Here is a 10,568-nt window from a genome sequence, read left to right as displayed (position 1 = left end):
AACATCTCCTTCTAACGTCGAAATACTTATAAAAATTATTATAATAAGTAGATAATTTCATGGAACGACAAATATCACAGGCCTACAAATTTAAACTTCATAAAAGTTATTTTGGTTTTAATAACGGATTTTCCATAATTCAGCTACGCAGATTTCGAAAATAATATTCACGTAAGGATTGTTTATAAATCGGGAAGGAAAACAACTCTTACTTAGATCAAATTTACCACAAATATAACAGAATATGTTTGAGTCATTTACACAATCTTTTGTTGCCATATCGACGAATAAATGATATTTGTTACATATCTGCTTGTTTGTTAATTTCTGGTATAAATTCTTTCCGATGAACTTCGGCGATACAAGTCCCTTCTTGATTAAAACTAGTTTATTCTTTCTCGATACAAATTTCAGTAATACACAGAATTTCCACAGTCACTTTAAACTTAACAACCTTTATAACACACGCTACAAATCACAGCGATTTACAATCTCGTTAACTTCACTCTATGCGACTGCAAAACACACTCAATTTACGGCTCAACGTCACTACTGTTCGGTTGACTCAATTATCTATCTCTTCAATCCCGCTGGTTTTTCTCGCCAGGCTTATATACTAAAAAGAGGGTGTCTCGAATGCACTCGGGCCTTCATAATCATTCGAGAAATTTCACGCACGCTACCAGCGCCAAACGCACCAGCAGCATCACGTGACTTTCGCTGTCGTAACATATTGAAAAGAAAAAAAATAATGTCAAAGTGCATACACAAATACATGCTATCCAGAAATGACACGTCATGCGGCCTGTTAACCATTTATATACTTGTTTGTTTGTAATTATGCACAAAGCTACACAATGGGCTATCCGTGCTCTGCCCACCACGGGTATCGAAACCCGGTTTCTAGCATTGTAAGTCCGCAGACATACCGCTGAGCCATTATATATACTAGCAGTGTGTTTCTCATGGGTTCTAGAACGATCGATAAGATTTTCACGTCGCGATTGGTCTAGTGAAATTTATAGCCAGTAGTTATGAACATTTTAAGAATAACAAAATGTGAACTGATTTCAATGAAAATGATTCACTTACGTAAAAGTATATATGACGTTTTGTGAAACATCTGTACGTAATGGAGAAAAATGGATATCATTTTCGGATTCAGCGTACAAGAATTACTGTAGAACATGTAAACATTTCAAGACAATAAAACCATCACAGGCCTGTGTAATCAACATTTGTTAATAAAATACGAACGAACATTCTTAGTCTGTAAGTTACACCAACTAAGAAATGGTAAGCTCAGATTAAAAATATTATGGATCAACATAATTTTGTATTTATCTAGCTCTGGATAAACAACTCATTCTTTGGTGGTTAAATTACGAAAAAATATTGTCAATTCAACTCAACGAGCTAAAAATAGAATTGGTCCTTTTGTTATTCATAAGCATAAAGCTACACAATGGGCTAGTTGTGCAGTACCCACTAGGGTTGTAAAACTGCTGTTTGTCGATCATAGGGATTTAGGTCTTGGAGACCTGGGAAGGTCAGCTGCTAATTATACCTCTTTCTCAGGGTCAGAACTCATCAATAATTAACAAGAATAAAACCAATCTACTACATTCACGAATATTTCTAGTGACTTCACAAACTGGCAAAAATTATAGCCATTCTCTTTCCAGAACCGCGTTTACATTTTACATTGCTATTTTCATCTTCATTCGACCTTAATCCTCTTGAGATTTTGGTCGGCCGCACGGGTATTTGTTATTGCGATATATTAAGATTAATGTACATTGTGTGCAAATTAGCAGCATGAATTAATCAAACCTCATTAAAATTATATTTATAACGAAAGAAAACATTCGAAAACAGTAGAATAGTGGCTGAGCAATAAATCTGAGGGCTCAGATTTCTAAAAACTGATATTCGATTCTCGTGGTGAGCACACTACAGATAGCCCATGTGTAGCTTTGCCCTTACAAACAGCTCAATGATAATTTCTGCTTCTAAAGTTCCTTGCAATTAACATTCTGTGTTTTAGAAGAGTATATATGTGTGAGAAAAAAACTTTATCAGTTGGACTCTTAACACAAAAGTTAGAACAATATGTTTAAATGTCAATGTTTCTATTTTTCTCCCTTCTTTAGGATAGTGGCGTATAAATACCTTTTTACGAGAAGAAGCAACTTTCAATGAACCTAAAACTGTCAGATATCACTTATACAAGAAGGGACTTGCTTTGAGTAACTATTGACACTATACAATATATAGTTTTAAAACACTGATGAGTGAAAAGTTAGAATCTCGTTGTTGTTTGGACCCTCCTAAAAATTCCTCTATTTATGGATGACCGTATCTTCTCTCCCGCTTACTCCACTACAAAAATGTAGGGGGAATTGCTCCTCCTGTTCCTGTGTCCATGTTTTACAGTCATAATCCTAACAAATACCATTCTTTTTATAAACGTTATGACGTTAATAGACGACATAGTCCAGCGGTTAAGAGAAAAATCGTTCAAGACATGATAAAGACCCCAAATTTGTTACAGATGTAGCATGTCATTTCATAAGAGGGTGAGTGCCATAAAAATTATTAAGTTTAGGAGTAAAACCCTTACGTCTTATCTGGATGGAATAGCCATCATTGGGAAAAATAATGAATAGAAGCTACAGACTTCCTCCCATAATATTTTAAAACTTAAGCTGCAAATAAACTGGCTGGTGGTTGGTAGTATTTGAGTAAAATTTTATTTCAAGTATATTATATGTTTATTGAGTTAATAAACATCTCTAAAAATAGACATCTTTAATTATAAGCAATTTTGAATCATATATTGAGAGATAATTGAACTGCAGTGAATATATTTTTATTCCATAGGAGTTAAGCCTTTTCAATATTTTAGTGAAGCAATTAAGCCTAGATTTCTCATTTCTGATAAAGCAGTTGACAGAGCAAGTTATATTTACTTTGAACTACTTGTTCACTTACTTCTCTCTTCCTCACAAATCAATATTTATTTATTTATAAATGTGAAATACATAACAATAAAATAAAAATCCTGTGTCTTTATACTTTTATTCTCATGGGGTCTGTCGGAGCTCTGCTCTTTACACATAAGCTCTTCATTCTCACTACTACCTCTAGTCCAGCTAGCACCCATCTTCTGAGAGAAGCAGTTTTTTTAGTCCCACGGCTCCTCCATCTCCGTTGACATATTTATTGGATGGCTCATGAGACTGTATATTAGTAGACTATCCAACTACGTTAAAGATGACATATTTATTGGATGACTCGTGAGACTGTACATTAGTAGACTATCCAACTACGTTAAAGATGACATATTTATTGGATGGCTCATGAGACTGTACATTAGTAGACTATCTAACTACGTTAAAGATGACATATTTATTGGATGGCTCATGAGACTGTACATTAGTAGACTACCAAACTACGTTAAAGATGACATATTTATTGGATTGCTCATGAGACTGTACATTAGTAAACTATCCAACTACGTTAACGATGACATATTTATTGGATGGCTCATGAGGCTGTACATTAGTAGACTATCCAACTACGTTAAGGATATTTGTTTGTATATTTGAAAGTCCCGCACTTGTAAGGAACTGGGTCAAAAGCAGTATGAGGACTTCATAACGAAAATGACTGAAAGCACATTACAAACACCATCTCAAAGAACAACCTGTCACTGCTTAATAGTCCTGCACAAAAGGTTTCTCTCCAGATCACACTACTAGACAAGTGCACTGAAGAAAGACTGTCACCTATTTTCATGACTGATTATTTCCTACCAGACAAGAGATGGAAACATAGAATAGTTCTTTACTTATGAAAACTAACCTGCGCCGCCCTCCCTGTACTCTCAAAGGAAACTTAACCTCAGTATTTTGAGTCGTCAGTTAGCGTGAAAATTCTTGATAGGGTAGTTATTATAAAAACAACCACTACTAGAATCTTTGAAGAATATTCTGGCATTAACTTCATATCCATTATAACTTGAGGTTATTAATAGTGTTACTTCTCTGGTCGTTTGTTAATTTCCCGTAAAAATTCCTTCCGAAGAAGTTCAGAGATACAAGTCCTTTCTTAAATAAAACTAGTTTATTCTTTATCAATACAACTTTGCAATACACTTAATTTCCACAGTCACTTTAACTTAAACGCACGCTATAATTCGCAACGATTCACGCACTTTACTTACGACTTGACTCGATTATTTTTCTCTATATCTCCCTGTTTGCAATTATTATCTCCGCTTTATTTGCCGGGCTTATATACAAAAATAGAGGGCGTCTAGAAAATACTGGGATATTCGTGATGTTCCCCGATCCTTCTAGAAATTCATGACTGTCGTAACAATAGGCTGGATCTTGTTTGTATAGAACGATTTACTAAAGTTCATTAAAAATAAAGAAACTCTCTATCCATACCAGACATAATATTAGTATTCTTTGAATTTAGTGTCTAATAAATAAAATTAATTTGTAGTTTCAGTCTACCTTTGGATTTTTAAGTTTGTTTGTTTGTTTGGGATTAAGCACAAAGCTACACAATGGGCTATCTGTGCTCTGCCCACCACGGGTATCGAAACCCGGTTTCTAGCCTTGTAAGTTCGCAGACATACCGCTGTGCCACTGGGGGGGGCGGATTTTTAAGTAATCCCTTCTATCAGTTACTGACAGTTCTACACAAACAAGTAAGGTTTTAAATCAAAATCCGATAGAGAAATAAAAGAGGTTTAACTGAATCACTACTTAAAACATTGCTTTCTCATATTACACGAACCTCGTCTCCGGTATTAACGATCTTCGTACTTTAACTCAAAGTATCTCTAAAAATTCTTATGAAAATTTGTTTTGAAATTTATTTCTTTATTATTGTATTTATTTATTATTTAACTAACAGTATTTTTATCTCTGTACTGGAAGTCTTACATAATATTTATTAATTTTATGTTCACATTTTTAAATTTGTTATTAATACTTCACTCTTCCAGTTCCTGTATTATCAAGCGTTTTTGTTGACAAATCTCCGAACTGAGTTGGACGTTAACTCTCACACATACACATATTCTTGTAAACCGTTCTTATTGCTAAACAACTCTTTACCCTAACGCTCTTACACAAACACATATTCTTGTAAACTGTTCTTATTGCTAAACAACTCTTTACCTTAACGCTCTTACACAAACACATATTCTTGTAAACCGTTCTTATTGCTAAACTACTCTTTACCCTAACGCTCTTACACAAACACATATTCTTGTAAACCGTTCTTATTGCTAAACTACTCTTTACCCTAACGCTCTTACACAAACACATATTCTTGTAAACCGTTCTTATTGCTAAATTACTCTTTACCCTAACGCTCTTACACAAACACATACTCTTGTAAACCGTTCTTAATGCTAAATTACTCTTTACCCTAACGCTCTTACACAAACACATATTATTGTAAACTGTTCTTATTGCTAAATTACTCTTTACACTAACCCTCTTACACAAACACATATTCTTGTAAACCTTTATTATTGCTAAACTATTCTTTTCTTTTTTTTCCATAACGCTCTTACACAATATTTGTTTGTAATTAAGCACAAAGCTACACACTGGGCTATCGAAACCCGGATTCTAGCGTTGTAAGTCCGCAGACATACCGCTGTGCCACTGGAGTGGCCGCTCTTACACAAACACATATTCTTGTAAGCCGTTCTTCTTGCTAAACTACTCTTTTCTTCTTTACCCTAACGCTTTTATACTTACATATATTCTTGCAAGCCGTTCTTATTTCTAAACTATCATTTTGTTATTTTCCCTAACGTTCTTACACGTACACAGACAATGCTATTTCACAATTTAGATTACACTCGTGGAAACACATGACATCTTACTTCCGGTAAAACGACCACGTATTTGATCAAAATGCTTAAAATGGTCATTTTGCCCTTTACCCAATGAAAAAAAAAAAAGAGTCCATTTTCCAAAAGCCCTCAGATTTACCTTTTTTTTTTTGGTCCTGTCTGCTTTTAAAGATCCGAAGGTCAGTTTTACACAGATAATTGCTAGGTGTAATGATAGCTCTTTAACCAGGAAGTAGTTGAGAGAAAAGTTCATATGTAACATTGGACCTGCATCATATAGACATATCCTTCCTAGTCCAAGGGTTATATTATACGTTCCATTTTGAAAACAAGGTGATTGACAAAGGAATTCAATCAACTGACCCTGATCTTCGCCAGCTATTTTCGCTTATTCCCTTGTCTTGTCGAAAGTATAAGCTATTTATAGGGCTCTTTAAATGTTTTCTCTCTACCATAACTAATTATATGGATTATTAATTTATTCTATTAATGTTTTCTCTCTACCATAACTAATTATATGGATTATTAATTTATTCTATTAAAGTTTTCTCTCTACCATAACTAATTATATGGATTATTAATTTATTCTATTAAAGTTTTCTCTCTACTATAACTAATTATATGGATTAATAATTTATTCTATTAATATAAATTTATATCTGTTAAGTGAAACTATTTGTTAAATGTTTTTAAAAGAACACAGCTCGATAAACTCGGCACGGTTTATTTTATTAAGTTTTAAAATAAGTTATATATTATATCAAATTATAACCGGTTTCTGTAATAATATAACATCATCTATTGTTAATGATATGTTAATTGCACAAAGTATTAGTTACAGTGTTAAATGCCTACAGCTGGCGAAGCAATGGAACCAGTAGGCTTAATATTAGACCGATGTACATGAACATTTTACTCAAGATGGGAAGCGAGTATGGGAGAGGCCTCCCCATATTTGGTCCGGATCCAATTCTGGATAATTTTGAAGCATTTTTTATAATGGGGAAACAGGGTATTTTCGCGGTTTTGGGTTAATAACTCTGTAAAATGTGATCGGATTTGTACCAAATTTCATGGGCACATTAAGGTTGAGACTCCTCATCACACTACAAAAAATAATCAGGATCGTTATAATTCTGGATCTGAGAAGGATTTTCTGAGTTTTCAAGGGTGAAATTTTACGTTTTCCAATATAAACGCATGCAATCTCGAAAAGGAGCGGCGGTGCGAGGATATGTAGTCTCTCTGATTGCTCTTGTTTATTAATGAAAAGCAAAGGTATCCGTCCCCAGTGACGGGAAAAGTTTATGTTAATCAATCAATTTAAATTATTTCATGGACTTTAAAAAGGTTAATTGTGTTGCACTCTTGGTTTCATTCAGAGCCAAAGCTCTGAGCTACTTATATTCTGCCCACCGTGAAAAGTAATTGTTGAACATTTCAGTCATGATAAGAGCAGCTCAACAATAACACACAGTAAATCTACATTTTTATTCTTTAAGTTACGTCAAATTTTGAAATATGAATGATAGTGTGATTAATTCCTAACAATTTAGTGTAGACTATCCTGCTTGTGAAATAAAATTTTGCATTAACATTATTCATGCCTGTTCTCCCGTTATTTCAAAAGTGGGGACCGGCACTTTTGCTTGTAATTGAATAAAAATTAATTGTAAACATCATTGAGATACGCTGAAGCTACGTACGCCTACTACAAATTTCACAGTATTTCAAAACTCCCTCTTCTTGAAATGTTTAAATCGACGTCTTTAGATATTGTAGTGTGTTATGTTTCAAAATTTTTAATTTAGAACTTTGTATTACTGTTTGTCTTGTAGGAGTTTCTGACGCCACGAGATGGGCGTGGTTTAATGATTAGAACATTCTTGAAAGTTTAGGAAAAATTTGTGCTGCACAAAATTCGAGCAATACTATAGTTTTTAATGAGTTTCGTTAGTCAGTTTGTTTGCTAAAAGTTAGAGTTTAACAAAGAAACCTGCAGAAGCATCGGGAACTAAGAGGCTCATATTTGTGATTAAAGTCATATAAACACCTCTGATTTTGAATCCGAAAAGGACAATTTAAGAATAATGTGGGAAAACAAACAAAAACATCTGCAGTTTGTCTATAATTCAGTTTTATGAATTCTGAATTTGTGTTTGCGATAAAGTACAAGAGATACAAACAAGTGTCATATGTATAAGAGAAGTAAACAAGTTTTTGTTTGTTTGTTTGTTGTTGATCACTAGCTACACAATAAAATTGTTGTATTAACCTCCACTGTGAAGTTAAGCCTATTAGTGAGAATTAATAAAGAATTTGTAGAATTTATAGTCGACGAAATATAATACATTTGTTAGCATTAAGTTAAATAATCTTCGCATTATTTTCTTACTGAATAATCCAATAGTACAAACCGTTCCAACAATATACGTACTGGAATGTGAAGCTCAAATCCTGGACCTTAAAATATTTCAATGGCTAAAGTGAAATTTCCCAAGTCCTGGAATATTTATACACACTTATATAATATGTCACCACATATTTATCATTTCTGGTATTTAAAATTGAGAGAATTATTTTAAATACATTCACAAGTTTAGATTCTATTGAAACAAATGTTAATCTGAAAAATATAAGTAAAACACTGCAATAAAAAAAGAAGAAAAACACTGATACCAAAACATACACAACTTTGTTTTAAACCCCAATATCATGGTACACACATATTTTATGGCACTATATATATATTTTTTTCCATCCGATGATTTCAAAAACTCACATAAAATTTTATTTTTTCGGATTTAAATATTTTTAATGTCAAGTTCAAATATATAAATAATTTTCATGGTCAAGTGTGCCAAAAATAAAGCCGATTTTAGCTATTTTTACTTCTTTGGATGACCTTTGGCCGTAGCGTAACACAAAGTAATCACGGTAATGTTTGGAACCTCTGTATAAAACCCAGCAATGAGTCATAATGCGAATACGACCACATTTAGAAAAAAAAACAACAGTAAAGACGTTTCTTACCATTGGATGGGCCTTCCAAGTGGGTTGTATGGCTGACCTGTTATTGTTGGCAACCTAGACATACCTGTTTGTTTCCCCTGAGGCTATATACTTTGTGTGTGTGTGTGAGGGGGTGAACTAGGGCACCGTGTCCTGTATGTTTGACGTAGGTTAGTTCACACATCACAAGCTAGTAGAACGCCGCGTTCAAGTCGTTTAACGTATTCATGTGAGCCGGATACTGAAAACTTGTGTTCCCTGCAATCGTAGGAGTTATTTGTTGGTAAGTTGTATTTTTTCCTTGTTGCGTAGCCTAAAACTAAGTATTAATATAAAACTTTTAAAAACCTGTAACCCTAGCGGGTATTTATTGTTTTACACTGTCAAATAAAATATAGAAAAGTTTGAAACATGCAAAATGGGCATAAATTTACTGCTATGCTAACAATGTGTTATAATTCAAATTACTTATAAAAACAGAATTGTGGGTTGTTATTGTCAAATTTAAATCGAAAATAGTTGTTCTTTTGTTAATGATTAACTAATATTTATTCTGACAAAAAATGGTATAAATATCATGGGCGATATTTTGTGTATTTTAACTTAAGTTAGTTACTTAGACTTGGAAGTTAGAGTATCATTGGTCTAGGTTCTCTTCGCCAGTATTTATATATTATTAGTATCATTTTTAGTAGTAAGGCATTGACTCCCCCCTCATCTTGACCATGAATTGAATGTAAAGTAACTTGTTTATCTACCTTGCAATATTTGTGAAAACATTATTTGTTTATGGGTCGATGTTTGATCGTGGACAGCGAATGGTGGTCAGTTTATTTATTTGTTATTACTAATACAATATAATGTAATTTATATTTTTATATATTACCTACTACATAATCCTAATGAAAAGGTGGAACACTTAACGCGTAAGAATTAACGTTTGCATAGCCTAAGTATTAATTCGCCAAAATTTGTATTCTATATAACTTTCATTTGCTGATTTAATTTGGACCACTAGTTAAGTATAGTCTGTCGCCGAAGGACAGTAACATTAACAGTATTCTGAATATAGTCATATTTTCAAAATTAAAAGTAATGTGTGTGATAAAATTGAACTTACAATCTGCTGAAAATTTATTAGTTAGTCTAAGGGATAATGTCGTAAGGTTGCTTAAATGATTTATACTCAACTGAATATTAAGCTTAAGATAAATGGTGTCAAATTTCCTTGAGGTTTTAATAAAGGTAGTGTCTGAAGATACGGTATTGTATCCCAACTTTGTTTACTAAAGAATCTTTATGCATTTTACATCATCTCACAAGACGAGACATTACAATATTTTTGTGTGCATTCCTGGAGGGAAGAGTTTCTTGGAAAACTAAATATTCGAATCATATCTGCAGAATATAGGGATAAATCATTACATGCGAAGATACAAGTAATTTATTTAAGAAAATGAACACTAATAATAAAGAAGAACATAACCATCACGTGAAATTTCATTTTAACATTGTTAAGTAACTTCAATTTCCAAACCATTATTTTTGAACCACAAAACATAGTCGAAAACGTTTTTTTATGAATATTTTTGTGATTGTGAAACTACAAAAAAGTGTAGTTTACCGAGTTCAGGTTAGTTTCTGACAAATAACTTCTTTTTATATACAT

General features: G+C 33.0%; 1 protein-coding gene across 1 annotated transcript in view; it reads left to right on the top strand.

Annotated features, from left to right (window-relative positions):
* Positions 1-9,102: 9,102 nt before the first annotated feature.
* Positions 9,103-10,568, top strand: part of LOC106471238 (balbiani ring protein 3-like) — a 60,126-nt gene continuing 58,660 nt past the window's right edge. Inside the window, exon 1 of the mRNA XM_022399862.1 lies at positions 9,103-9,182. The gene's annotated coding sequence lies outside the window, so the exon portion shown is untranslated. The remainder of the gene's footprint in view (positions 9,183-10,568) is intronic.

Source organism: Limulus polyphemus, unplaced genomic scaffold, assembly GCF_000517525.1.
Source record: "Limulus polyphemus unplaced genomic scaffold, Limulus_polyphemus-2.1.2 Scaffold4489, whole genome shotgun sequence".
Classification (NCBI taxonomy): Eukaryota; Metazoa; Arthropoda; class Merostomata; order Xiphosura; family Limulidae; genus Limulus; species Limulus polyphemus.
The sequence above is the reverse complement of the archived record's forward strand: the minus strand, read 5'-3'. Positions and strand labels throughout refer to the sequence as shown.